The sequence below is a fragment of the Anguilla anguilla genome, chromosome 7 (assembly GCF_013347855.1).
Source record: "Anguilla anguilla isolate fAngAng1 chromosome 7, fAngAng1.pri, whole genome shotgun sequence".
Classification (NCBI taxonomy): Eukaryota; Metazoa; Chordata; class Actinopteri; order Anguilliformes; family Anguillidae; genus Anguilla; species Anguilla anguilla.
This window is the reverse complement of record NC_049207.1, coordinates 34,118,733-34,144,771: the sequence shown is the minus strand read 5'-3', so window position 1 is coordinate 34,144,771 and position 26,039 is coordinate 34,118,733. Positions and strand designations below refer to the sequence as shown.

Sequence of the window (26,039 nt, the reverse complement as noted above, 5' to 3'; positions counted from 1 at the left end):
CATCGTATTTGTCTGCTAACAGAGTGTGATTGCGTAAGTGAATGCTATGCTAAGAATATTTTCTGTTACGCTGACCTATAAAACGCTATTCCGAAAGCAGAATTAGACATGTTATACATCGTTAGAAAGCTTATACTCTCGCCTACCGAATAAATGAATTGTAAATCTAGTCAGACTGTACTAAAAAGGGCGACGACGCCGTAAACAACAGGTGTGGTGTTACGCACAGCTATTTTGGAAGATACCCAGGCGTCACAGATGCGCCTATATTTCCCAAACGGATTGTCCAAGACAATATATGACCACGCAGTCTCAAAAGGGACATCTCTACACGTAAAACCAACAGTAAGGTTTTATATTTATTCAATATTTAGTCCCAGATATTGACTGTAGAATGACATGGTATCATTTTAAAAAACTTTTTCTCGTTTATTTCGTTATTCAGTGAGCAGCGTTTTCACTGCTGTATTGGCATATCTTAGGGCTATTGTCGGGTTTATTTTGTTGCTATGACGGAATACGATTTTTTAGTGGTGAAAGAATATTTTTATGAATGCCAAGATAGACAATATTGTCCATTATGTCAAGGGTGGGGGGTGTTTTTTAGATGAGACTGCAGGGAGGGGGTGCGTGTTAAATGAACGACCGGAGCGACAATGGTGGGGCTGCGAAACTCCGTTTTCGGCATAGTTGTCATGTATCGTCTACTAATGAAACTGAAACAACGCGTTTCTGTTTTCATCTCACACGTTGGTTGCAGTAGCACCGAATGTTTGACTTTAGTAATCTAGGCACGCGGGCGTGCCCACCACTAGGGGCAATGCGCTAAGAGGTTAATTTTGAAATATATACTCTCATCTTGGTCTGACCGTCACTGTGAGAGACCCAGACCACCAGGTGAGAAACACATGCACCAGGAGAGACATGCAGAAAATTATGAGGACCCCACACTACAAATGGAGGGACTAACCACGTGAGACACAAACACATTGGGTGAGACACAGTTGAACAGGCGAAACATGCAAAAACCTTATGAGAGATGCATAGCAACCCGACTCTGACCCACCTCATTACATAGGAAAAAGCCATACCTGACCCGGTATTTCTTCTGTGTAAAGCAAAGCAGGAGAAATGCTGGTACACTGCCTTGGTAACAAGCCAAATAAACATTCCATCAGCTGTCCTCTATCTGTGTATTCAAACTGAGCACATTCTAATTTTGTTCCTCCCATAAAGTAATCCTGTCTAATGTTCCCACATGCAGAACTTTACATTTGGCTATATTGAATTTCATTTGCCAGGTTTCCGCCCACTTCTGGATCTACTTTAGTAGATTCCAAACAGTTTTGTATCATCTGCAAATTTGACTAATGTACTTTCATTACATTACATTACATTACAGGCATTTAGCAGACGCTCTTATCCAGAGCGACTTACACAACTTTTATTACATAGCACTCTACATTGTATCCATTTATACAGCTGGATATATACTGAAGCAATGCAGGTTAAGTACCTTGCTCAAGGGTACAACGGCAGTGTCCTTACTCGGGAATCGAACCTACGACCTTGCGGTTACAAGCGCAGTTCCTTACCCACTGTGCCACACTCCGTCCCACTTTCTATGTGCCTGTCACAGTCATTGATATTCAGTCCCCTCCAAAAGTATTGGAACAGCAAGGCCAATTCCTTTGTTTTTGCAATACACTGAATACATTTTGGGTTGAGATAAAAAGATGAACATGAGACAAGAGTTCAGAATTTCAGCTTTTATTTCCTGGTATTTACACCTAGATGTGTTAAACTACTTAGAACATAGCACCTTTGGTATCAGACCACCCAATTTTTAGGTGAGCAAAAGTATTGGAACAGAGAGTATTTAAGTAAATGAAAGCAAATAACACTAAACAATATTTGGTAGCATATCTCTTGCTTGCAATAACTGCATCAAGCCTGCGACCCATTGACATCACCAAACTGTTGCATTCTTCTTTTGTGATGCTTTTCCAGGCTTTTACTGCAGCCTCTTTCAGTTGTTGTTTGTTTCGGGGGGTTTTACCCTTCAATCTCCTCTTCAGGAGGTGAAATGCATGCTCAATTGGGTTAAGGTCTGGTGATTGACTTGGCCAGTCTAAAACCTTCCACTTTTTCTCCCTAATGAAATCCTTTGTTGTGTTGGCAGTGTGTTTTTTTTTGTGTCTTGCTGCATGATGAAGTTCCTCCCAATTAGTTCGGACGCATTTCTCCGTAAGTTGGCAGACAGAATGTTTTTGTAGACTTCTGAATTCATCCTGCTGCTACCATCATGAGTTACATCATCAATAAAGATTAGTGAGCCCACTCCAGAAGCAGCCGTGCAAGCCCAAGCCATGACGCTTCCTCCACCGTGCTTCACAGATGAGCTTGTATGTTTTGGATCATGAGCAGATCCCTTCTGTCTCCACACTTTGGCCTTTCCATCACTTTGGTAGAGGTTAATCTTGGTCTCTGCAGTCCATAAAACTTTGTTCCAGAACTTTTGTGGCTCATCTCTGTACTTCTTTGAAAATTGTAATCTCGTCTTCCGATTCTTACTACTGATGAGTGGTTTGCATCTTGTGGTATAGCCTCTATATTGCTGCTCTCTAAGTCTTCTTCGAACGGTTGATTGAGATACCTTCACCCCTGTCCTGTGGAGATTGTTTGTGATGTCACTGCCTGATGTTTTGAGGTTTTTCTTCACAGCTTTCACAATGTTTCTGTCATCAACTGCTGTTGTTTTCCTTGGTCAACCTGTTCGATATCTGTTACTCAGTACGCCAGTGGTTTCTTTCTTTTTGAGGACAGTCCAAGTTGTCGTACAAGCTATCCCCAATTCTGGCTCTGATTGATTTCCCCTCTTTTCTAAGCTTGCTTTTCTCCCAAAGACAGCTCTCTGGTCTTCATGTTAGTTTATCTTTTATAACACAAATGCAGTTTTCACAGGAAAAACCCAAGGCTAAAACCAAGAGTAGACATTCAGAACTATTTATTGTTTAACCAATCAATCTAACAGGACACATCAGGGCAACAAGAAACACTTGTCAGTCACATGTTCCAATACTTTTGCTCACCTAAAAATTGGGTTGTCTGATACAAAAGGTGATATGTTCTAAGTTGTTACAATCTAACAAATCTAGATAAAAATACCAGAAAATAAAAGCTGAAATTCGGATCTGTCATCTCATGTACATTTTTTGACCTCAAACTAAATTGTCTTCAGTGTATAGCAAAAACAAAGGAATTGACCTTGCTGTTCCAATACTTTTGGAGGGGACTGTATACAGTCAGGTCCATAAATATTTGGACATTGACAAAGTTATTGTTATTTTAGCTGTCTACCACAGCATATAGGAAATTAAATTATGGATATGAGCTCAAAGTGCAGACCTTCAGGTTTAATTTGAAGGTATTTACATCCAAATTGGGTGAACGGTGTAGGAATTACAGCACTTTTTATATGTGGTCCCCCCCTTTTTAAGGGACCAAAGGTAATTGGACAATTGGCTGCTCAGCTGTTCCATGGCCAGGTGTGTGTTATTTCCTCATTATTTAATTTACAAGTAAGCAGATAAAAGGTCTAGAATTGATTTCAAGTGAGGCATTTGTATTTGGAATCTGTTGGCTGTTAACTCTCAATATGAAGTCCAAAGAGCAGTCACTGTCAGTGAAGCAAGCCATGATTAGGCTGAAAAAAAACTAATCAGAGAGATAGCAAAAACATTAGGTGTGGCCAAATCAACTATTTGGTACATTCTTAAAAAGAAAGAACGCACTGGTGAGCTCAGGGACACCAAAAGGCCTGGAAGACCATGGAAAACAACTGTGGTGGATGACAAAAGAATACTTTCCCTGGTGAAGAAAAACCCTTCACAACAGTTGACCAGATCAAGAACACCCTCCAGGAGGTAGGCGTATCTGTTAAAGTCAACAATCAAGAGAAGACTTCACCAGAGTAAATACAGAGGGTTTACCACAAGATATAAACCATTGGTAAGCCTCAAAAACAGGAAGACCAGATTAGAGTTTAAAAAAAAAAAACATCTAAAAAAGCCTGTACAGTTATGGAACAACATCCTATGGACAGATGAGACAAAGGTCAACTTGTACCAGAATGATGGGAATAGAAGAGTATGGAGAAGGGAAGGAACTGTTCATTATCCAAAGTATACCACCTCATCTGTGAAGCATGGTGGAGGTAGTGTTATGGCGTGGGCATGTATGGCTGCCACTGGAACTGGTTCCCTTGTATTTATTGATGATGTGACTGCTGACCAAAGCAGCAGGATGAATTCTGAAGTGTATAGGGCTATATTATCTGCTCAGGTTCAGCCCAATGCTTCAAAACTCATTGGACTTCACAGTGCAGATGGGCAATGACCTGAAGCATACTGCGAAAGCAACCCAAGACTTTTTTAAGGCAAAGAAGTGGAATGTTCTGCAATGGCAAGTCATCTGACCTGAATCCATTTCACTTTCTGAAGGCAAAACACCCCAAGAACAAGCAGGAACTGAAGATAGCTGCAGTAGAGGCCTGGCAGACATGTCTCAGTAAGCTCCTGTGGTTTTATCTGCAGTTCTATTTTATCATCATTTTATTCCATTTTATTTTATCAGTGTTTTTATTGTTTTTTAGCCTGGTGGCTAAGATAACCAAAATAAAAACCATGTGAACTATGCTCGGTGAGGATGAACTGCTACTAAAGAAAGGGAACAAAAAGTTTACTGACCTGGAGGAGGACATCTGACGGCTCTCGGATGAATTCGATAAAAAAGACTTGCTTTTGTCCAGCATTATAGACGTGGCTCTTGGGCAGTCCAAGAAGATTGCCTCTTTCGGCTGATGCCATCACTCCCGTCTTCTATAAACTGGGTGATAGTTCATGTGGGAACCAATGATACAGCTTGTCAGCAGTCTGAGCTGACCAAAAAGGATTTCAACGACCTTTTTAAGTTTTTAAACAACTGTGTAAAGTCTTTTACACAATTTTTATTTCCGGCCCCCTGCCCACGATGGGGAGAGCAGCATGTTTTAGTCGAATCCTCAGCCTTTACACCTGGCTCCAGTCCACTTGCAGAGCGAACAACATAGGTTTTGTTGACAATTTTAATTTGTTTTGGAACTGCTCCTCCTTTTTTAGATTTGACGGAGTCCACCCCAACAGGCTGGGTAGCCAAATGCTAGCTGCTAATTTGCAGCACGCTGTTCCATCCTATCCACATGACTGACTGTTTACATCCCGCACTCCCTCACCGAAAATTATTCCAATTCCGGTTGTATTACTTCAGACTATTGTCCCCCCTGCTAGCGACGCTAGCTACCCCTGCTTTTAAAACCGAAGGTTGCAGCTTCTACAACCATAGAAAGTTTGCTCCACAGGAGTCCCCGTGGTTGGAACCCTATGTCACTGTTTCCAGCGCTAGCCCCTCCTACTGTCCCTCCTGGTATTAACACCTTTAATGGCTCATCTTCCTATCCAGACTGTCATCACAAATAGGGCCTCCCCCCCAGTGAGACATTTCACTGTGCGCAGCGGATCAGACCCTCAAAACCTGCGCCCCTTGGCTCAGGCCTCTGCTGTTGCTAGAAGTGGGTCTGAGCCCCTCAGGATGGCGCTGATAAATGCTCGCCCCATTGCAAATAAGTCTTTTATACTGAATGATTTATTAATCTCAAAAGGCCTGTGTGGTGTGGGGATGGCTGGTTTAAGCAGCCACACCTGCCCTGGGTCAAGCTAATTAGACCTGGCCAATTGGATAATTGGTTAAGAATTAGATAATTGGCCAGGCTAATTGGACCCGGGAGCAGGAGTGGCTGCACCTGTGCGTAGTGAGGCAATCAGTGCACACAGTTTAAATCTGCCATCCCCACTCACACAGGGAAGCCTCTCTGTCATGACAGTGTTTTACATCTGCTCATTTGGCTGTACCATCTTGCCAACCCTCGTAAATAAATGTGGACTGTTGGAACATCATCTCCCTGTGTCTCTGTGCTCGAGGGCCTCTAGGAAAGCCACTTCGGTGGCCTGCGGCAGGCTTGTTTGCCACAGCCTGGATTTCCTGTTTCTGACTGCTACTTGGCAAAGGAGTTTGGACCAAGACCCATTAATCAAACTGTACCCACCAGACTGTTCTTTTATTAGCACTCCCAGGTCCTCAGTCCGGGGTGGAGGGCTCGCCACCGGAACTGTTTTTTAAGTCGTACGGTGAGCATTGGGGCTTTTACATCATTTGAACTACAGATAACCAATGTTGGTCGTTCAAATCCGTTTTATTGTATTTTAATCTACCGACCCCCTGGTTTTAATAGTTTGTTTATGTCTGAATTTAGTGTCTTCTTATCCTCCATCATTAAGTTGGACAGAGTTATTATGGTTGGTGATTTTAATATTCACATTGATAATGTTTCTTGTAGATTTGCTGCCAATTTTATTAATGTCACTGAGTCTTTTAATTTTATTCAACACGTGTCTGGTCCCACTCACATTAAGGGTCATACCTTGGACCTTGTTTTTATGCTTGGTGTAAATATTGAATCTATTTGCTCTGAGGAGCTGCATGTCTCTGATCATGAATGTGTGTTATTCAACCTGTCTTTTAACATAGACTCTCTGCCCAGTAAACGTGTAAGATGCTCTCGCATCATACATTGCCTCTCAGCTGAGAAGTTTTCTGCAGATTTTGACCCTAGCACAGTGTTGTCCTCTCATGCTGACGTTGATTGTCTGGTCCACTCCTTTAATACACATTACTTCACCGTTTTGGATAAAGTGGCTCCCACTAAAACGAGACTGTGTTCCTTTAGTCAATTCTTCCCCCTGGTTAAATGAGGAAATTCGTTGTTTCCGGGGTAAATGTCGGAGGGTAGAGCGACTGTGGAAATCAACTAAACTCCAGGTTCACCATCTCTATTATAAAGATCTTTTAACTGATTTTAATAACATGGTGAAGGTTGCGAGGGCTTCTTACTTTGGAAACCTAATTTCCGCTAGTAAACGCAACTCCAAAGTCCTATTTGACACCATTAATAACATTTTCACTTCTGCACCTGCTGATGTGCCTATTTTTACTAATAACACTGGACAATGAAGATTTTGCTTCCTGAACACTTTTGGGTGTATTTTATGAATTTTGGGCTGCTGATCACGAAAATCACCTTAAAATCCTCCTATCGTGTACCACTTTTTTTTAGATATAATAGCATAGTGAGTGTATTTAACAATAGCATTTATTGTCTTCAGGAAGATTCAATACAGAAGAAATGTCTTGTCAATGTTGCAACAGCTGCGATACATCCTGTTACATTTGTGGTGAGTATACGCTTAAGGCTCAAAGATGCAGCTTTGGCTATTAGGACAGCCAACCGGGGCTGCTTCAGTTTTTCAGTCAGTTTGTCAAAGTTGTTTGTGAAGTAGTAGGCCTCAGGATCATGCAAACATGTGCGGTGCCTCTGGCTGGGATGGTTCACAGCACAGCTGACACAGTCATTTTTCAAATCATTCTCAATAATATGCTCCAGAATGCAGGCTGTTAAAGACTTTATGATGCCTGCAGCAGCATGGTGTATCGGGTGACTCGTTGTTCTTTTCCTGATCTGATTGCTTTGCTGGTGAATAGGTAATGTCCATTTTGTCAAATTTACAACACAGGTCCTGCAACCAGTTTTTGTCGAGATCTTCAGCAGCAATTGCTGCTGCTGCTGCTGAGGCTGCCGGTGCTGCAGCTGATGGCGGTGCAACAAACGGTTGGTCTGGGAAAGCATCCCGGGGTTTGTCGTCATATCCCCAAGATTCTGAGGGCTTGGGCTGCTGGAAAAGCACGGATGTCCGTAAGGGTTTATACATTGTCTTAGCCTTGGTGGAAGTTCTGGTGCTGACTGTGAAAACTTTGAAATCTGGTGGCTTTTAAGGACCATCTCCCCACCTACCATGTAGCTAAAGGTGTGGTCGGGGGCAGGTCTGTGTGTGTGTGCTTGACCATATATGGTTAAATATTCCACCCTCATTTTAAGTAACAATATAAGATGACACTTGTAAGTTTTTGTTTTTTTATTTTATTTTTAAAAAATAGCTTTTTATTTAAGACAAAACATTTATTGAAAAATAATCATTTGCAAAAGGAACATTTTATTTTGAAAATGTACAGACAACAGAATAATGTCAGATGTTGGTTTGTTGTAACAGGCCCTATCCTTAAAACGGTGTTGAAGCTGCATTCTGACACATCTAAATGTCTCAAGCTGCCGAAGCTCTTCAAACACTGCATCAATTTCTGGAAATATGAAATCAGTCCAGTCCTTCCATAGAAATGTCACAGAATTGATGATCTCTCGATCAATATCGCCCAGCTTGCATTGTAGCCTACCAGGCATAGTGGTTTTACACAGTTCTGGAACACCATCATATTCCACCAATTTGATTAGCTTGTTCTGGTCAGTCCACAAAAGTCTGACCTCGATTACATGCTGAGAAATGTCCCCTTTAACTTTGCTCTCAAAGCCAAAATATTCATCGGAGGAGTCCACAAAGAGCTGGCAACAGTCTTTCATTAACTGCCAGTCTGACAGGTACAGACGTACTCCCTTCGTTGACGGGCTGTCAACCTCCGCGTTTGAAAGCTTGAAAAGTGTCACCTTGCTGCTGTGTTGGTCATCAATGGTGAAATAATAGCCGCACCGAAAGCCTTGGTCGTTTCCCGTCCGCCACTCCTAGTGGAGTATACGACGCCGTGCACGTGGGATTCTGCTGCGGGACGCAAAGGCTTTCTCGGGCGCTTCGGGTGTTCGGAGAGCCGACATTTTCTTTTACGGTAACGTAATTTGTGCAAAAGCAGTTGCTGAGAGATCTTCAACACCCTTGCTACGGCTTCCAACCAAACCAATAGACTTCATACACATTCTGAAAAGTGGGCGTAATCCTGTTTGCACGACCAAAATACTAAATAAGAGTGTGTATGTGTGCGTGCGTGTCTGTGTCCTACCCCAACCCCGCCTTCTGCATGCATCTCCAGACGTAAATGCAATTACCACATGTATCCTACCCATCTACACTTTGTGTCACTTCGGCTACCCCAAAATCCTAAATGTCACCGACGATTGATGGGCCCTTCGAAACTTTGGTGGCGATGCTCTAACGTAACGGTGTCTCCTCCCTAACTCCGCCCTGCTTACAGGGACGCTGTGGTCATTTTCATTCTCGCACTTCAGCTGTGAACATCTACTTACATAGAGACGCACCACTGCTGTTTGTCGCAGGAAATGGGATAAGTATCTAACGCATGTGCTTTTTTCTACTTTTGGCTTTCTTAAAAACCTCTCTTATAACGCTTTAACACTCCCAATTCGTTCCACAATAACACCGCTTTTGCACGCTTGCTTTTTCATGCATTTCTCTTCGCAGCTTAACATAACGTTTACCCTGTTCTCCCCACTTTTGCTAATCCATGCTTTTAAACAACATTGCTATTTATTCCGCTTACGTTGTTCCATTCCTTGCTTTTTTCACACACTTAAATCGGCACCCTATCGGCTTGTTAAGACTCTGCATACTTGCCTGGAGATGTTTTCTTCGATCTAATGTAGAAACCACTGCTTTAAAGCTTAGTTACATACATATTCTCACATATTGCTTGATTTACTGGTAAAGAATAAATAAATGTTTCAAGTTGCACAAGCAATTGCCCCACAAGGAGTTTAGTTACACCAAGCATTCTTAACATTTTAATTATTTTTTATTTTATTTTAATTTATTTATTCTATTATTATTTTTTTTCTATTTTTTGTCCTCACCATCTGGCAACCACAACCACCATTTCCCCTCCTCTTATCCCTCACCAACCAAACCATATCAGAGGTCAAAAGGTCAAACTGATCAATCAAATCTTGACAATATGTACATCATAGAAAACCGGACCATATCAGAGGTCAAAAGGTCAAGGGGGCGGGGCATCAATCAAGCATTTTGACATGAGGTACATCATATTTCTCTCTAGCACAGCTCCTAGACCATTCAGACTTGCATCCACATGCAGAATGTAGGGCTTAGTTGGATCTGCAAAAGCTAACACAGGGGCTTGGGTGAGACACTGAATGATTTTGTTAAGCAAAATCAGCTGGTTGCTGGTCAGCAGCTAAGCTAGGATTGAATATTTCCCACATACATAACGTTTTATTCAGTGGCGACTGGTGAGCTGAAAATTGGTGGGGCGCAAAACCTTCCTTTAAACTAATCATTGATCTCAACCTGTTTTCATTAGTAATTTTCTTTATAATCAAGCGTGCCAACGATTGAATTAATCAAATGGCAAGTAGCCTAACACACAGCGTCTTCATACCGTGTTAGGGGGATTAAATCATAAAATCAATTTATCCGTTAAAAATCTGTTTTAATCACCAAGTAGTCTACACTTAACAAACACGATACACCAGTCTGTTATCTACTGTGTTAGCTCTCAGAATAACCAGCAAAAACAAAACCTGCACTTCAATTTTGTTTACAATCTAGCCTACGCATTGCAGATATTTGCCATGAATACGAGTGCGGAGAAAGAAGTGCATGTATCCGCAAATAATGTTAATAAAAAATGTGCACAATTTTGTACTGCAAATAAAAATAAATGTAGGCTATATGGCCTAGGCTACTTGCTAAAACTGCCTATTGGGGAGAGCTGGCTATATATGATAGTATTGAGTAGCCCATTTTGTGGATTAATTGTATTGATACTCAAGGAAAATCAGGGGAAGATTCCGCCACTGCTTAGTGATTAAAATGGATTTTTCTAAATCGCATTTATCATTTAATCTCCCTAACACAATGCGAAAAAGCTGTGTCCCTTTCCAATTGATTAGTCAGATGTTTGCATGCTTGTTAATCACTGAAAATTCATTAAAACAGTTTGAGATCAATGATTAGTTTAAAGGAAAGTTTTACGCCTCACCAGTTTAAGAAAGATGGATAAAGGAGGAAGAAAGTGAGGACAAGAGGAGGATGACCGATTATTTTCGTGGGTAAAAAAAATTCTCAACATTAATGACACTCAATAAACTTGAAATATATTATGTAAAAGCTTGCATAAATAGTATACATTCTTTTTAAAACATTGTTTTCCTTAATTACAATTATGTGCACAATACATCAAAGATACAACTATTTTGAGCTGAGACATTCATTGGTTTGTACCTTTTTTCACCCACCTGCCACCGGCTCTCAGGGTCCACCCACCTCCCAAATCCCAATTTAACCCCTGAGTATAGGGCATATGTAGACAGTGTGAAAAACACACACATACAGTGGGCTCCAGAATTATTGGCACCCTTGATAAATATGCACAAAAAACAAATGCTAAAAAAAATGGCTAAACTAAAAAATAATACAGTTATTGACATAAGCTTTATTTTCCAACATGTGTAAACTACTGTGTGATTAATGATTCATTGTAATCAACCAAAGAAAAAATAAAATAAAAAATAAAAATTAAAAAAAAATATTTCCCCAAAAAACAGGTTCCACAATTATTGGCACCCCTGGTTTAATGCATTGTGAACCACCCCTGGCAAAGATGACAGCCATGAGTCTTTTCCTATAATTTGTGATAAGTTTAGAGAACACATTTGGAGGGATTTTTGACCATTGCTCCATGTAGAACTTTTCAGAATCATTGATATCTTTGGGTTTACGCTTATGGACCCCCCCCCCCCCCCCCTCCCCTTCAGTTCAGACCACAGGTTTTTGATGGAATTTAAGTCTGGAGACTGAGAAGGCCATTGGAAAACATGGATGTTGATTTCACGTAAGCATTTCTGTTTAGATCTTGATGTATGCTTGGAGTCATTGTCCTGCTGGACAATCTACCTATGACCTAGTCCTAGCTTCTTAGCAGAGACAGCCACATTTTCTGCCAACATTTCCTGGTACTTTGTTTAATTCATTGTGCCATTGATTTAAAATAGTGCCCCGGGACCACTGCCAGCAAAACATCTCCAAAATATCAATGACCCACCTCCATATTTGACCGTAGGTATGAGGTGCTTCTCCTGTATGCATTCCTCTTTTGCCACCAAACGTGTTGATGGTGTGTATGGCCAAAACGTTCAATTTTGGTCTCATCTGACAATAGCACTCTCTTCCAGTCATAATTCCAATGAGGTTGGTAAGCTCCAGATTCTTGATTTGTTTATTGTGCTCAGTCAGGGCTGTCTTCGTGCCACCCTTCCAAGAAAAAATTTGATTACTTAATAAAAAAACCATTGAAGCATGAAAGTAAATGTATTGAAATAAAAGTATATAGTTTTATATGTTTGAATATATATATATATGAATATATTGTTGTAGTCTGTATTCCCGGTCACTTGTCTCCCCAGTACTGTCTCTGTGTCTGTGTTCCCTGAGCTGCTTCACTCCCCTGTACTTGTGTGATTTCACTATTCGGGTGGTTCCGGGTTTCGTGGTTTCCCCCCTTCTTTCCAGTCTCGCTTTACTTTCTTCCTGCTGATTTCTAGTTTTACTAATTTCTACTAATCCCTACTAACTTATAGATTGTAAAGTACTAACCTCACTAATATACTAACATGTGAATATTACTAATGGACTAACACACACTAGTTTTGGGTTTTTGATAGTTTAGATCACTATACTAATACATTAACCAGTCTCCCCTTTTCCATGCTGCGCTGTAGCTCCGCCCCTTTTCTTCTAGCCTGCTCTAACGCTGAGTTCTGCAATTGCCTGCACCTGTCTCTTGCTCTAACTGCACCTCTCTCTCTCTGCACGTGTTTACCTGCTAAACCCAGGCCGTCTGTTATCATTGTTGTCTATGTGATTCCAGTCCGCGTTTTGTCAGTCCCCTGTCATTTAATTAGTTATCCTAATGTTCTTCACCTGGATGTTGTTTGTTACTCCGCCCTCACTCACGTAACCCCTCCTTGATTGTTACCTTCCCCAGTGTATAAATGTCAGTCTTTTCCACCAGTTCCCTGTCAGAACGTTGATCATATTCATTGTGCCGATTATTTGTAAGCCTTTGTTTATTGAGATTCCTGCGACACCCCTTTGCCCGACTTTGAGTTTGCCTGCCCCTTTTGGTTTTGTTTGCTTCTGGTTCGACCTTCGCTTTTCTTTGACTTCTCTTTTGCCTGCCCCTTTGTACCTTCGCTATTTCTGATCTCCTGGTTTTTGACTTTTTTGCCTGTCTTTTTACTATTCTTTTGGAAACTCGATTCGGCACCGTCCTCTCTCTGACTACCTGGCTTCGAAACTCGGACTGATTAAAGACAACGTTTTTTGGATTTCCCTGGTCTGCGTGTGGGTCCTTACACAGAACATCACACATATATATAGTATATGTTTGAACATAACATAATAGATTATTATCTGTGTCATTTATTATATGCAGCCTTTTTTCTTCATTTTTATTAAGGGTGCCAATAATTCTGGAGCCCACTGTACATGCATGAACGCACATACACAAGCACTGTCAGTTGAAAAATAATCCAGGTGGACTGGAAACGTGTTAGGAGTGAGAAGACATACAAATACAATCACACAAAAGACAACAGCTAATGTCATTGCATAATATGTCACAATAGCTTCAATTATCATATATAAATTAATCAATATATGATCCAAAGATAAATTGCATTTAATACAAAACCATGTAATTAAAAAATGTGTGCTCCAACAAACCTGACCAGACTTCTTGGCCAAATTAAGGTTTGGCATTGCAGCAGAATTATGTGTCCCACCAGGTCAAGCTTTTACAAACTGGGAGAGAATGACATGTGATGAGAATAGGGGGATATAAAAAAAGGGAAAAGAACCATTCCAAATAAAACAAAACATTGTAGTTAAGTTGCTGTCGTGGTAAAAAAAAAATAAGTAAAGAGATCAGCACTAGGAAAATTAAAAGATGGTAGGCCATTACCATTCCTAAATTCAGTGTTGGCTGTGGGGAGGATATGTGTGAGATCACTGCAGTGGGGACAGAAAGAGCAGGAGCTGCAGAAGGTGATCTGACTTGATTTATAGCCAGCTCATGTCAACTTAACAGGGAATCACTGTCAGTCCAAGGAATTTTATCAGTCTATGTTTATTATATAATGCAACTACGACTTTCTATGACTATGTCATTGCTATGTCATTGCTCCACAGAACATCATAATAATAGATAACACATTGATAATTACATCATGTGGCTAATTTACCTGATCTTTCAGGTAAATTTCCGTTAGCTAGCTAGACATTAATATAATTTTAGCTACCTAATCCAGCTAAATTACTATCAGAGACGGCAGAATAAAAGTACATCGTCTCTGCTGCTATCAAACGACCGTTAGCTGGGTTTTCCTCTTGACCATTTAACAATTTCATTTCATTTCTTACCTTGATTATAATGCAATATTCTGCTGCATTCTTGCGCGCTGTCGCTGTCATCGTTTAAAAGCTGCGTTGCCGCAAGAAAGATTGGCAAGAAATGGACGAGCATGATGAGTCCCGATTGGTAAGAAATGGAGCTGCAGAAAAGGGGAGATTTGATTGGTAAGAAATGGACGAGCTGAACGAGTCCCGATTGGTAAGAAATGGACCGGAGAGACGGGGAGATTTCTATTGGTAAGAAATGGACGGGGCGGAGCACACAATTGGTAAGAAATGGAAGCGAAAATGGAAGCGGGACCCCGCTACTGGTTTTCGGGAGCTAGACTCTCCTGCTCTCGGTAGCGCCAGGAGTTTGTCCACACGCTCCAGGAGATCTCTTACCTGGGCACCAGGCAGGCAACACACCGTACGTGATTCCTTTTTGTGCAAACAGACTATGCTGTCTACCCCCTAATAATTGAGTCCACCTCTATCACTAGCTACCTTTTCTGGGAGGATGTGGCCATCTGGGAGCCCAGTGGCTCATCAGTCCTCCCACTCACAGAATCAAGAGCCAGATGCAATTCCTGCAAGGGCTGGAATCAGTTGGAAACCACAACCTCTGGAGATGTCGCCCAAGTGTGGTGGAAATGCCCTTTTCTGAGCCTGCGCCCCACTATCACCCAACTATCTCTCCCTGCCTGCTCTGGATTTCCCCCCTTCCCAGCTGTGGCATGCACACCAATTCCTTAAAGGACAAGCTACTCAGTTCCTGGAACTCTACCAGTTGCGAACTGAGAAGTCCAGCAAGCTGGCCCTCAAGAGCAAGAATCTTGCTCTCAAGGTCCTCAACCAGTTTGGCAATGGTGGCAGATGAACTCGCTTTCCAGAAGCACAATTATCCTGCAACCCTCACGTGGCTTTGACCACATTTTTATCCCCTATCACCCTATGTCTAGAGTAAGATACTGCCGAAGCACCAAGCCCCCGTGTGGGTGGCTCCAGACAATTAGTAAGAGAAACCGGAGAGGAAAATAAAATAAATAAATAAATACCTATTAACTATCTAACATTAACTTGTTGGTGTAGACCCCTAGTAGCCATGACTCCGACGTCTTGAGATTGTTCAACTCAGGCGTTCAGTGCTCCTGCAGCCAAATTATGAGTTTAAAACTCAAACTCTGTGATCTAGCTTATTACTAGACGATTCAGGACTGTGCCGAAGAGTTTCTAATCGCCACCGTTGTCGCACCTGTCCTCCATTTACCAAGCACCCCCCTCCCCACATTCTCATCTGCAACTACACCCCACACCCACGACACACTGGACAATAGTATCTATCTGGGCATCCATAAATCATTCTTTCACCACTAAAAATTTGTATTCCATCATAGCAACAAGATAAAGCCAACAATAGCCGAAGGTATGCCTTGACAGCCGTGAAAAATGTTGCTCACTGAACACTGAAATAAACTAGAGGAATTATAGTAGAATTATATTGTGGCATTTTACTATCAATATCTGTGAATAAAAATGGAATAAATAAATAAATGGTTTTAAACGTAAAGATATTCCTTTCAATGTTCAGTGGTCATTTATTGTCTTCAACAATATATTTGTGAAATATACACATTTGTTACGCCTGGGTCCTTTCCAAAATAGCTCTGCGTAATACCACATGTTGTTTACGCCGTTTTTAGTACAACCTGGATCGATTGACACTTAATTTATTCAGTAGGTGACCGTATAAGCTTTCTAACGAAGTAGACTGAACAAAAATATAAATGCAAACCTTTTATTTTTGCAGCCATTTTTAATGCGTTTAAATAATACCTCAAAGATTTGTTCTATGTGCACAAAGATCTTATTTCTCTCGAATTTTGCCCACAAATTTGTTTATATCACTGTTAACTAGCATTTCTCCTTTGTCAAGATAATCCATCTCCTGCACAGGTGTGGCATATCAAGATGCTGATTAAAAGCCATGATCACTACACAGGTGTTCCTTATGATGGGGTCAATAAAAGGCCACCCTAAAATGTTGAGTTTTTTGTTGTTCAACACCATGTCACAGATGCCTCAAGAGTTAAGAAAGCATGCAATTGGCATGCTGACTACAGGAATGTCCTGTAGAGCTGTTGCCAGAGTAACAGGTGTTCATTCTCCACCGTAAGTTGACTCATTTCAGAGATTTTGGATGTTCGTCCAACAGGCCTCACAAGCACAGACCACATGTAACCACGCCAGCCCAGGACCGCCACATCTGACTTCTTCACCCGTGGGATCGTCTGAGGCCAGCTACACGGACAGCTGATGAAACAGTTGGTTTACACAACCGTAGAATTTCTGCACAACTGTCAGAAATCAGCTCAGGGAAGCTCATCTGTGTGCTCGACGTCCTCACTGGGGTCTTGATTGATCTGCAGTTTGGCGTCACAATCGACGTGAGTGGGCAAAAGCTCACCTTCGATGGCCACTGGCATGCTGCAGAACTGATGAATCACGGTTTCAGCTGTACAGAGAAGATGGCAGGCAGCGTGTATGGCGTCGGGTGGGTGGGCGGCAGCGGCGACTGGTGAGCTGAAAATTGGTGGGGCACAGAACTTTCCTTTAAACTAATCATTGATCAAACTAATCATTGATCTCAAACTGTTTTAATTAATTTTCAGTGATTAACAAGCATGCAAATGATCTGACTAATTAATTGGAAAGTGACACACAGCTTCTTCGCATTGTGTTAGGGAGATTAAATGATAAATGCGATTTAGAAAAATCTGTTTTAATCACTAAGCAGTGGCAGAAACTTCCCGTTTTTCCTTGAGTATCAATACAATTAATCCACAAAATAGGCTACTCAATACTATCATATATAGCCAGCTCTCCCCAAATAGGCAGTTTTAGGGAGTAGCCTAGGCCTTATAGCCTACATTTGTTTTCATTTGCAGTACAAAATTGTGCACATTATTAATCAACATTATTTGCAGATACATATATTTCTTTCTCCGCACTTGTATTCATGGCAAATATCTGCAATGTGTAGATTGTAAACAATCTTGAAGTGCAGGTTTTGGTTTTTGCTGGTTATTCTGAAAGCTAACACGGTAGATAACAGACTGGTGTATCTTGTTTATTAAGTGTAGACTACTTGGTGATTAAAATGGATTTTTAACAGATAAATTGAATTTATGATTGAATCCCCCTAACACGGAATGAAGACGCTGCGTGTTAGGCTACTTAATAATTGCCATTTGATTCGTCCGATTATTGGCACGCTTGATAATAAAGGAAAATTAATGAAAATCGGTTGAGATCAATGATTAGTTTAAAGGAAAGTTCTGTGCCCACCAATTTTCAGTTCACCAGTCGCCACTGGTGAGCGTTTGCTGATGTCAACGTTGTGAACAGAGTGGCCCATGGTGGTGGTGGAGTGTTGGTATGGGCAGAGAACTCAAGTGCATTTTATCCATGGCAATTTGAGTGCACAGAGATATTGTGATGAGATCCTGAGGCCCATTGCTGTGCCATTCATCCACCACCATCACCTCATGTTTCAGCATGACAATGCATGGCCCCATGGTGCAATGATCTGTACACAATTCCTCAAAGCTGAAAATGTCCCAGTTCTGCCGCGTGTTCCAGTTCCCACCAATATCCAACAACTTCGTACAGCTATTGAAGAGGAGTGGGACAATATTCCACAGGCTACAATCACCAATTTTATCAATTCAATGCGAAAGAGATGTGTCGTGCTGCATGAGGCAAATGGTGGTCACACAAGATACTGATCGGTATTCTGTTCATTTCATGGTATCTTCTTTTTTGGGGAATCTGTGACTAACAAATGCACATCTGTATCCCCAATCACATGAAATCAATAAGTGCTTAATGAATCTATTTCAGTTGACTGATTTAAGTTTATTACCTGTGAACTCAATAAAATCTTCGAAATTGTGTTGCATTTATATTTTTGTGTATGTGTAATTTTACATTTAGAATAGAGTTTTACAGCACAGCACCCAGCGAAACGTTATCGATGAGTTTTGTCATTTCTTGGAAAATATTATTATTCTTGAGAACTTCAGAGCATGGCTATGTTTGCTGATAGACTCAACTGATACTGTTTTCTGGACTAAGTCATAAGGGGAAAACAACAGCATTGATTCCCTGACTCTGTCGCTTTCTACTGAACATAGATAAGAATTCTATGTGTTACTGCTCAAAATATTTGTTATATATGTTATTTTTGAAATTGAGTGACTTTAAATAGGTCAGTGGTATTTTATAATGAGCATATTTCACACTGTAACGTAAGCGTTCCTTGGTAGTTCAGTAGGATTTGTGTTTCATACACCGGATGTGATGTGAGTTGGAACAAAATGTGGTGGACAGCTGAATATTGTTTTAATGTCGCCCCATTCAAGAAAACATTAGCCTACATACTGTAGAGTACAGAAAAACATACAAGAACTAATTATTACAAATTTAGGTACTGTACCACATTGTGTGATAATGTTTTTGCATTATTTTAATCTGACATTAATGTTTCATCTTAAACATTCATAAGGGGTACATTCATATGCTTTATAATGGACAAATTATAAAGCATTTTATTCATTTTTGGAGGAATTTTGTTTCTGGACCCCTAGATATTTTAGACCACTGTACTTATGAAAAGCTTGTAATTCCCACTTTAAAATGAAGCAAGGGGGAGTTTCTTGAGTCAAAACAGTTGATTTGTAGTGAAATACATGATTATGTTGTGATTTACAGCAATGCATAATTTAGACATTTTGGATAGATTTGGAGACACTGGGGTACACTGCTTATTTTTTGCTTCATAGATGTTTTAGGAGTTCTGCATATCCACCCTTAGATTAAGGTCATGGAGTTTTTGATTCGGGCCATGTATAGTTTAACCTGTTTTATATATGGGGATCTCTCAATATCTCTCTGATTGCATTACTAAAGAGCAAATTCATTTTAGATTTTTACCTAGTCAATTACACTTGTGGCACTTTATTTCTTCCCAAATTAAGAATATAAACTAATCTTAGTTAGTATTGTAAAAGGTACAAATGTCCTGCTTCATTTTCCAGGTCTCTGTGATGCTCACATCTGGAGTTATAAAGGTTTAAATAGGTACCCCTTAAATGGGCGAGGATTGGGCAGATTTGGCTTGTGCGCAAGAGGTTTAGTGTTAAATAAATAACACGAAAAAGAACTACAGGTGTAGAATCACTCGAGTTATAATCAACAAACTTAGCTAGTTTTGTTTTTTATTAAATAGCAATGACTGAAGGAACCCTTGTACTAGGAAATATTTTAATTATATCTCAGAACAGAATACAAAATTTACCTGAAATCAGATTATAATAAACTACAGCTAATGTTAACATGTAACAATAAGGGCAAACTATCTAACTACAATAATATTTTCTCCTGGGAAGTTGAAAACCACTAAAAAAATCTCAGGTCAGAAAGAAGGTGGCCGAATTATTTAACTGGCTAGTTTGCTACACAAATGCTTAAGGGAGGAAAAAACTGGAAGTCCCCCCCATCCCCTAATGGCGACAAAGATTTCACCTTCGGAGCAAAACCATCTTACCTTACTTATAATATGAGGCTTAAAAAAAAAAAAAAACAACAAAAAAAAAAAATACACAAACTAACATCAGATACACAGTTGAAAGCACAATACAATGCTGTAACAAACTTTTCCAAACACCGGACTCCTTCCCTTCACTTTTTCCACCACAAACAGGAAGTGCGTGTCAGACACAACCAATCAAGCAGGTTGTTGTTGCTGTTTTTGTTAGTAATTTCCTTAAGGTATACCTCCTTTAATTTTCTTTGCTGGCTTGCTTTGACCAGCTTGAAAAGCCGCCGGGCTAGCTGTGACGTAACTAACGTTTGCAGCAGTACTAGCTTGCTGTTAACAAAATAACTGACTGTGACAGAGACCGTCATGTGAAACTCCCATTAATTTTCTCCATAGAGAAATGATGCATTGATCCGGAAATCCATATATACAGTTGAAGTCGGAAGTTTACATACACTTAGGTTGAAGTCATTAAAACTCATTTTTAACCACTCCACAGATTTCATGTTAGCAAACTATAGTGTTTGCAAGTCAATTAGGACATCTATTTTGTGCTTAACACAAGTAATTTTTCCAACAATTGTTACAGACAGATTATTTCACTTTTAATTCACTATATCACAATTCAGTCGGTCAGAAGTTTACATACACTAAGTTGACTGTGCCTTTAAACAGCTTGGAAAATTCCAGAAAATGATGTCATGGCTTTAGAAACTTCTGATAGGCTAATTGACATTATTTGAGTCAATTGGAGGTGTACCTGTGGATTTTAAGGCCTACCTTCAAACTCAGTGCCTGTTTGCTTGACATCATGGGAAAATCAAAAGAAATCAGCCAAGACCTCAGAAAGAAAATTGTGGACCTCCACAAGTCTGGTTCATCCTTGGGAGCAATTTCCAAACGCCTGAAGGGACCACGTTCGTCTGTACAAACAATAGTACGCAAGTATAAACACCATGGGACCACACAGCCGTCATACCACTCAGGAAGGAGATGCGTTCTGTCTCCTAGAGATGAACATGCTTTGGTGGCAAAAAGTGTAAATCAATCCCAGAACAACAGCAAAGGACCTTGTGAAGATGCTGGCGGGAACAGGTACAAAAGTATCTATATCCACAGTAAAACGAAGTCTGATATTGACATAACCTACAAGGCTGCTCAGCAAGGAAGAAGCCACTACTCCAAAACTGCCATAAAAAAGCCAGACTACAGTTTGCAACTGCACATGGGGGCAAAGATCTTACTTTTTGGAGAAATGTCCTCTGATCTGATGAAACAAAAATTGAACAGTTTGGCCATAATGAGCACCGTTATGTTTGGAGGAAAAAGGGTGAGGCTTGCAAGCCGAAGAACACCATCTCAACCGTGAAGCACGGGGGTGGCAGCATCATGTTGTGGGGGTGCTTTGCTGTAGGAGGGACTGGTGCACTTCATAAAATAGATGGCATCATGAGGAAGGAAATTTATGTGGATATATTGAAGCAACATCACAAGACATCAGCCAGGAAGGTAAAGCTTGGTCACAAATGACTCTACCAAATGGATAATGACCCAAAGCATACTTCCAAAGTTGTGGCAAAATGGCTTAAAGACAAAGTCAAGATATTGGAGTGGCCATCACAAAGTCGTGACCTCAATCGAAAATTTGTGGGCATAACTGAAAAAGCATGTGCGAGCAAGGAGGCCTACAAACCTGACTCAGTTACACCAGTTCTGTCAGGAGGAATGGGCCAAAATTCCAGAAACTTATTGTGAGAAGCTTGTGAAGGCTACCCGAAACATTTGACCCAAGTTAAACAATTTAGAGGCAATGCTACCAAATACTAAGAGTGTATGTAAACTTCTGACCCACTGGGAATGTGATGAAAGAAATAAAGCTGAATAATCATTCTCTCTACTATTATTCTGACATTTCACATTCTTAAAGTAAAGTTGTGATCCTAACTGACCTAAGACAGGTAATGTTTACTGTGATTAAATGTCAGGAATTGTGAAAACTGCGTGTCGGCTTATAACTATGAATTCATTATAAACATTATAGGTTGTGTAACAATGAAAGTAATAATCCAGCTACTTGTAAATATTTGAAATTGACTTTGATGATCATGTTATAGCATGAAGCTCCATTCACCGCCATGCTGCAAAATCTGATGATTCTACTCTGTTTAGCAATGGCTCAGCACTGGGATGGCAGGTATGCCATCCAGCCAAGTTACGCCTTGGTGGGAATGCCCCATACCTGTACAGCACCAAGAGTTTGGTACTTTTCAGGGTTCCCCCACAGAAATAACCACAACAGCTACAGACTCTCATCCTTAAAAATATTAATTTATGTACATTCTGACCCTTTGTGTCACACCAAAGTGTCACATAACTAACTTGCCTCAGACATTTAAATGAATGTACAAAACTGCAGAAGCATATTCCTCCAGAAAACATATGTTTATTCTTGCTTGGTCAAGTTCATTTTACTAAATGTTCTGTATATTTGCTACTTACAATAAATACCGTAAGTAAAATAAATATTATCCATACATACATAAAATACTTCATTATCCCCATGGGGACATTTCCCTCGCAGCATGTAAACATTTACATTTACAAACAGACATTTATTTAAATGTTTTGCATGAGGCAATTTTAGTTATGTGACACTTTGATGTGACACAAAGTTTGAATGACGACATTGTGAGATGGTCCAAATTAAAAAACACAGGGCGAAGTGACTTGAAACCAATTTAGGAAACATTGGGTAGCATTGCTTTGGAATACAGCTTCTTCAATTCCGGTGAGGCCAAGACAGCCTGTATTGTTTGTAGTACGTAACTTGGCGTCATTTGATACAATACATTTAATGGGCAGGCCTAGATTTTGCCAGTTTGAATGAATGAGTTATAGATAGTGCTTTGTAATGTGTGAGTAACTTGGCATTTTTGTACATGGAAAACATGTTTTTCATGAGATAATACTGTACAATGTGGGCTAAATAACTGGATTTTTATTTATTTGCAGACAATTGATGTCTAAAAGATATGGCCGAAAGGGAAAATTCACATTTACAGCACATGTCCTCTGGCCACACTTCCTGTGTATGCAGTCCACTCCACACGCTTTGCAGTCTTTGCTGGGGACAGGCTGGTGAGTTTCAGCTACTCAACGTCCTTGATAATAAGATAACAATAATTACATTACAGGCATTTAGCAGACGCTCTTATCCAGAGCGACTTACATAGCATTTTTACATTGTATCCATTTATACAGCTGGATATATACTGAAGCAATTTCGAATAAGTACCTTGCTCAAAGGGTACAACGGCAGTGCCCTACCCGGGAATCGAACTTGTGACCTTTCGGTTACAGCCCAGTTCCTTACCCACTGTGCTACACAGACCAAAGATTTGGACATCAATTCAGCATTAATAGGCTATGATTGCAAGTTACCTGAACCAAGGCCTTGTGGAAGAGTGAGGGTCTGGGAATCCCTGTTTACATTACTGTAAGTCTTGGGAGTTCTAGCAACGTGCATTCAGTTTTCAATTTGGACAAAGATGTTTGCCTCCAATGGAGCTAATAACCTGTAACTTAACTCACTGGAAATGATATTAATTATTATATTCGTTCAAAGCCCATGCCACCAAGCATATATAGGGGGTTTCTTCAACTAGGAGCACTTTTGTCCTTGTGAACTTATTAAAAAAACTTGTTCAAATCACACTTACCACAGTCTCATAAGTTTATCTAATTTGTGTGTGTGTGTGTGTGTGGGTGTGTGCATGTATCCCAGTATTCCATTATGCAGAAGATGATTCAAAATGATAGTACATCTTTGGACTTAAGCATTCTGAGCACTCTAGTCTGGCCCATTATAAACAGTTGTGTGGCTGACACATATGTGTGTGTGCGTGTGCGTGTATGTACGTGCGGCACATGTGTGTGTGAATGTCTGAATGTGATTAAAGGCCAAATCTAATCAAGGGTTTGACAAATTTCTTTCCAGACTGACACTGGTGCCGTTTGGTCACTGGTTCAGGCTCAGGGATAAGTCCTATTACTTTCACGGATTGATACCAGATGATGTCATCTCTCTCTGGCCAATAGAATCGATTGTTACCTATAGACCAATTGTTACCTATGCGGCTCATTGTTTTAACAAGAGCACCGCTGTAACCATCAATATCTTGAATGATGCCCAGGTACACATCTCCGTTCATAATTGACGGCATACCACTGACCTATAAGCCCTTGTGTAAGTCCGGAATGTGCTGCAGACCTAAATTGTGGGATGTGTTAGGATGTGATGTGCTGGTTGAGGGGCAAGCTTCCTCCATCCTGAAACATTGCGGTTTCTGGATTTAATTAATATATAAACATAGTATTACACATATCTATTTTTACAATCCATATTTGTGCCTTATCAACATAGATAGCTTGGGTTTATGTGTTAACACAATGCCTTTCTCATTTCCACCACACTCTTGTCTTTTCCACCACAGAGGGAAGTGTGGTGGAAACGACTGTGGTGGAAATGACATTTCTACAGTATTTTGTGAAAAACTTCAAGGTAGCTTGACATATTAGCTTTGATTGATAGCTAGCATATGATGCATGCAAAATACACTTATTTAACTTAAAAAATCTATCCTCTTACAAACTTCCATGAAGGTACAGCATGTTTGGAAATGACATACAATAAAAATATTGTCTGTTCAAGCAATATTTACCTTGGTTTTTTTTTCAATAGCTGTACATGAAAATGCACATCTCCTCCATATCAAACATGTGCTCCATTGCCACTGTCTAGTTCCTTAACAACCACCTAAACAATCTCTCATACAGACTTTTTAAAGGGAAATTACATTGCTGTGGTGGAAATGATGGTGATACTGTGTGACAACTATATTTTGTGTAAAAAATAATATTGACAACTGTCTCACATTAAATACTAAAATGTTTTTTTATTATTTGAGTATTACTTTGTTCAGGAACATTAAATGTTTTCATATAAATTATATTTTTACACTTATTTTCATTGTTTAATTTTAAAAGTCCTTGGTGTGGGACAAGGGCAAAACAGTGATATTGAAGCCTATAAGGCTGTTGAAAAGTAAGAAAAAATCATAATGGACCACATGGTAAAAAGTTTCTAAGATGGTTTTATTGTTAATTTAACAAAGAGAGAGGGAATTGTACAAAATTATATGAATTTTTAAAAATATGACCAAAGGACATGAAAGTGCTTGTAGTCTAAGAACCACCCATATACAAATGTATGTTGTCTCATATAAAATAATATTTTCATCTGTTTTTCAGCGTCTGCACCTGGATGTTCAAATGGGAGAACACACCATGGACCCAGGCACTGCTAAAGCGAAAGACACAGTTAAAACCATGGAGTACAGTCTGCAGCATATAATCGACCAAATGCTGTACATCAGCAGCAGCAGAACTTCCAGCGGGTAGCATGTGGATACTGTGATAAAGCTGAGCTTATGATAAAAATACAACAGCATATGGCCATATCAATTTTACAAATAATGGAGGACAAAACCAAAATAGCACAGAATACATATTGTTCCTTACTGTTGGCATGTTTATCCCTATAGTCGCATGTGTCTTTGCCCTGGTTTTGATCTCACTGCAATATCAACATCAATGTCACCCACAGTTCAAACCTGCTTTTCATTTCTCCATCTAGCTAGAACTGCAAATGGATTTCAATAATTCGTTTCAAATCCAGACCTATACATACTTTTCCTATGACGCCTACACTCTGTAAACTGTAGCCATCCAAACTAACTATCACTGAAAATCCATCTGTTTCTTTAGGAGCGGGAGAGACGTTTCGTCAAATAAGTGAAAAAAGCAACGGAAATATTTGTGGGGGCTATTCTACAAACTGCTATTCTTCTCACCGTCGGCGTCTGGCAGATGAATGCGTTTGAAAGACTTCCTCATTGAAAAGAAGCTTGTATAAGAGAGACAAGTCTCTCCACTCCTTATACTGCTACAATCAACTAGACACAAATAAATGTTCTTGATAACACCAAAACAACGCTTGTCTTGTTTGCATGCAC

General features: G+C 40.1%; 1 long non-coding RNA gene across 2 annotated transcripts; it reads left to right on the top strand.

Annotated features, from left to right (window-relative positions):
• The first annotated feature begins 853 nt into the window (after window positions 1-853).
• LOC118231466 lies at window positions 854-26,032 on the top strand. Of its 2 annotated transcripts, XR_004766070.1 has the most exons (4): window positions 854-897; window positions 22,978-23,103; window positions 25,276-25,421; window positions 25,792-26,030. It is a non-coding gene; the product is annotated as an uncharacterized LOC118231466 (long non-coding RNA). The 2 variants fall into 2 exon arrangements; XR_004766069.1 differs by having other exon boundaries at window positions 25,276-26,032.
• Window positions 26,033-26,039: the final 7 nt, after the last annotated feature.